General features: G+C 34.2%; 1 long non-coding RNA gene across 1 annotated transcript; it reads right to left on the bottom strand.

Moving 5' to 3' along the window:
• Nucleotides 1–809: 809 nt before the first annotated feature.
• LOC106333192 lies at nucleotides 810–2217 on the bottom strand. The gene is made up of 2 exons (XR_001268310.1): nucleotides 1152–2217; nucleotides 810–842 (listed from the first exon to the last, which is right to left on the bottom strand). It is a non-coding gene; the product is annotated as an uncharacterized LOC106333192 (long non-coding RNA).
• Between the last annotated feature and the right edge of the window lie 2634 nt (nucleotides 2218–4851).

Here is a 4851-nt window from a genome sequence, read left to right as displayed (position 1 = left end):
CCGACGATTTTTTCCCTCATAATCCTTGATGTTTTCTTGTAGTGTGAAGCCAAGGCCTCAACCCGTTTTTCCAGCTATGAAACCGCTGTCCTGAAGCTCTCAGATACATGGAGAGGTTGATGCGCCAGTGTGGCGATGCAGTAACTGGCCGGACTGATTCTTCAGACCACTAATCCAGTTGCTAAGTGCCCTAATGAAAGTCCTCTCTCAATAGTGAGAAAAGCGCCTTTCGGGTGATGAAGCAATGGCCAAGCTTAAAATCTCTATTCATTAGATCCATTCGCTGTGTACTAATACTTTAGAATTCTCATTATTGGATCTGCTGGCAAAGGATATGTCTTGTAGTCTGTTTTTAGTGGTAGGATTTAGTGGTAGAATTTAATGGTCTAAGAAATGGTTCATTCCGAGTAGTGGGATGTTCTCATTCTCGTTGTGGTGAAAAATGCAATATCGGATTGATTCGAGTAGCGTAAGATCCTTCTAAATGTTCATAGGTGATACTAGATCCCGATATTGTATGTGGGGTGAAAATCTTGTGAGGTTGTAATCTCGTTACCACGAACTGGTTAATACAAAGTTGAAGTTGAGTCAAAAAAAAAAAAAAAAAACGCATACTGTATAGTACCAAAATCCACTTGAACACACACATAAAACATGACATAACTCCTGTGTATATTATATATCACCAGTTCACCGCTACACTATCATTACTTGGACGTTTGGCTCTTTGGTAAAGCAACAAAGACTTTCGCGTCATCTGATTGACAATGGAAAGTTCTCGGAAATTTGTATACTCTTCATTTTTCTGGTAGCCACAGAGCCGGACCTACCGTTATGAGGCCCTATACAAAAATAAAAAAATTATTTAGTTTTATAGTAAAAATCAAAATTTCTTGTATTTTTTATTTGTAAATGTTTAATCTAAACTATTTTTAAAATCAATATCATAAAGTTTATCTCATAATAATTTTTGTTTAATATCATTAACATTTTATTGTTATTATTAAGTATACATTTTTCTATATATAAAAGTTTTTTAAAATTGGGGGCTCCATGAAATAGGGGTCCTATACCAATGTTTTATCTTACTTAGGTCAAATCCGTCTCTGGGTCGACACGGACCTAAATCGGTCCTTGATAGCTTTACCAACCTTTGATTAGTGGGTTCGGTTAAATGTTTTTAGTCTTCAGAATTTGGCCCACCGCTTTCAACATGCCGGAAAAACTAATCGACCGCTTTCAACATTCCGGAAAAGCTAATCGACACCACCGGACTCCACCGGGAACATAAATCACGATCAAAGAATCCAGCATCTTTAAGACATAGATTTTCATTGCCTTCACTCCAACCATCGGTCAGCTTCATCAAACCAATTCAAGATCTCATCTGAATCACCAAACACCAACCACAAAGAGATAGAACCTTTACACATAACGAATGCTTTATCCACAGGAGAGCGTCAATCGACCTAAATCGAGATCTCATCCACATCACCATCCACCAGTCACAAGGAAACGGAAGTGTCCCTCAAAACGAGAAGAAACACCGAGGAAAACCGACTAACCCCTGAAGAAAAAAGTTATAAGTCAGAGACAATAGCTGACCGTCATCACCGGAGAAGAAGGAACTGACGCCAGAGTCAAAAACTAACCGAACCTCTAAAGGAAAAGAGAATTCGCCAGAGTCTTATCCCAACCATTGATGCTAAGAGACCACCGATGCCGGAAAGAAAAATCAATCGCCGAAGGATTAAGATATATAGCAAACAAAACAAACACCACAAGATATTATTCTGACAGTGACGCGGAGCGCACCACCGCCGAAACCCGCATGCACCAGGTGGCGAACGATGAAGAGTCAGAAGAGAGATGTCTGATATATAATTTAATACTTTCTGTGACTGTATCCTCCTCCCCACCCTGTCACCTAAATTTTCCCTTTTTCTTCCAGATTATGTATCCAAAGTAAACAAAAAAAAAAGCAGAATCAACATTAGATATATATACTGTTGTGAATATGAATTAGTTTCCCTTTTCTTCTAGATTATGTATCCAAAGTAAACAAGAAAAAGCAGAATCAACATTAGATATATATATACTATTAGTTCTTAATTTAATATCACGTTGTGGTGTGGTTAGGAGGCAAGACTTAGTCCACTTAGGCGTACACACCAAGAGTCAAATATTTCAGGACTAATGGTGACAAGACTTACAAATAGTAACTAAGTCAAAGAGTTGGAGTAAAAAATTCGAATGTCGTAGTCGTGTTGAGAACCATTAATCTCATTCTGAATGTTACTTGCGTGTTAAGACTCTTCAAACATGGATTCCATCCTTGTAAACTAGTTGCTTGCTTGCATGCATGTTTATAGCTTTATATTAATTTTTTTTTTTTTTAATATTCATTTACTTAACCCAAAAATGGCCAAATGGGCAATCAAGACCGTACACGCCGGTTAGCGAAGAAACATCAGAAGCTTTATATTAATTTCATTTTCCAAAATAACATATAAATCTAATTCGATCAGATGAACTATACGTAACCCGACCAGATGAACTATACGTAATTCGATTACGTTTTCGTTAATTGTAATTTGTAAGGTAGACTTGTATGTAAAGAAACGCAACGAATGTACACAAACAAAAGGGCTGGAAAAACATTAACAAGTTACGTATCTCTAATATATTAATTGAGAAACATTGCAACTTCTTTTTGTAGCTATGTGTCATCATTAAGATGATTCTTATAATCATTAGAAAAATAGGTTGATACATCTAATTATATAATTAGTTTTTATTAAATTAATCAGAAATTTATCATTAATGTTTTTTATTATTTTCTTAAATAAAAGTTCGGAATTTTCTAATGTGGCTAAAATATATAGGAGTTCTTTCAAAAATGACTCAAAATTTCAAGTCAAATACAAAAATAACCTATGTTTTTTTAAAACTTTGTTTTGTCCTATTCACCATAGAAGTTCTAGTTATTCACGAAAATGCCATTACTTTTTTTTTTCTTTTTTTTCCGAAAATAATGCTTTTACCTTACCATCCTCATCTTCACCAAATATTTACAACTTTGTCATTGACATCAATACCTCAACCACCATGAACTACCAAATTGAGAGTGTTAATGCCCTAAAATTTCGATTTTTTCTCATCCTTTCTCATTTCATATCCACACAAACCACATATCTTACACTTTCTCTCAAAATTCATTAAAAAATTGAAGATTTTGATTACAAATTATGTAAGGTTCATAAGCTCACGATTCTTGGTGATTAACGAGTAGGTAGCTGTTGTGGTGAAGTTCTGGGTGATTGGAGAAAACAAACAAGTCATCTCACGAGTTCAAGGTATGAAATCGCGAACCACATTCTATTTTTCACATCTGTTCGACGAAGAAGACTTCTTTAGAAGTCTTCTTCATCGAGAAGTCTTCTAGTCAATGCATAGGTTAGTTTTGCAATTGACCTTTTGTGTGTGTTTTAATAGAAGACTTCCCTAGAAGTCTTCTAACTTTCCTTTGTAAACAAAAAAATTCGAAATTCTAAGAGAAGACTTCCTTAGAAAGTCTTCTCGGATACACATGTTAGTTTTAAATTTGACCGAAGTTCATCAGAAATTTGACTTTTTGTAGAAGACTTCTAAGGAAGTCTTCCTGGAGAAAACTTCTACATAAGTCTTCTAATTCTCCAGAAGTCTTCTAAAAGTCTTCCCTAAGTCTTCTCAATGCCGGAAGATGTCTGTGTGGATTAATTTTGCAATTGAAAAATAATAGTAAAACATTTAATATCAATGAGAAGACTTCTAAAGAAGTCTTCTCTGAGAAGACTTCTCTCGAGTTTAATTCTGGGTTTTGGTCAAACCTTTGCCAGCGAGAGAAGATTTCTAGAGAAGTCATCCGACGGAAGACTTCTAAAGAAGTCTTCTCTCGAAAAGTCAAATATAGTCAATTGCAAAAGTAACCCAGCAGACTTCTTGCAACATTGAAAAGATTTCTGGAAGACTTTGAAGTATTCTCCAGGTAGACTTCCCTTGAAGTCTTATACAAAAAGTCAAAATTCTGACCAACTTCGGTCAAATTCAAAAATAACATGTTTATCCGAGAAGACTTCTAAAGAAGTCTTCCGAAGATATTTCAAGTTCAAAAGTAAACCAATATTTACAAAGGAAGACTTCCGAAGATGTCTTCTGTAGAGTAGACTTCTTAAAAAGTCTTCCTTCGTAAATTTGCAATTGCAAAAATGACCTAAACAGAAGACTTCTTTTGAAGTCTACACAGGGTAGACTTCTTTTGAAGTCTTCCATGGATGACTTCAAAACAAGTCTTCTACGTAAATATTTATTAAACTTCAAATTTATCCAAAATTAAAATGAATTTTTAATATTTTCTTGCTAATTCATGTTTATTAGTCAATAATGGGACTACTGAGTCGAATTCATAACTTAATTGGTGATAATTATGAAGTTACAACCATTGATGTGTAATAATGTTTCTAGCTAAACGGAGAAGTCTTCTGTAAGTCTTCCTCATAAGTGTTAAGTAACTTCAAGAATATCAAGTCATGTGGTTTAATGTGTCTTTTTAGATCATAAGATATAATTTTTAACTTACATGAAATTTAAAAAAATTTAACTTTCACTTAAAATTCAAGTTTGATCTTTTGTGAATTTTACTAAGTTTTTTTTGTGAAGTCTTCTCTCTTAGTTTTAGGAAATTTGAGTAAGTTTTTACGTTGTTGTGTTTTGTTATGAGTGGGTAGAATGGTTAAAAAAATTCTTTTGATTAACATTTCTTCAAGTTTACAAAAGAATTCACAACTAAATAGTGCACATACAAATCATAAA

This window comes from Brassica oleracea, chromosome C3 (genome assembly GCF_000695525.1).
Source record: "Brassica oleracea var. oleracea cultivar TO1000 chromosome C3, BOL, whole genome shotgun sequence".
Lineage (NCBI taxonomy): Eukaryota > Viridiplantae > Streptophyta > Magnoliopsida > Brassicales > Brassicaceae > Brassica > Brassica oleracea.
The sequence above is the reverse complement of the archived record's forward strand: the minus strand, read 5'-3'. Positions and strand labels throughout refer to the sequence as shown.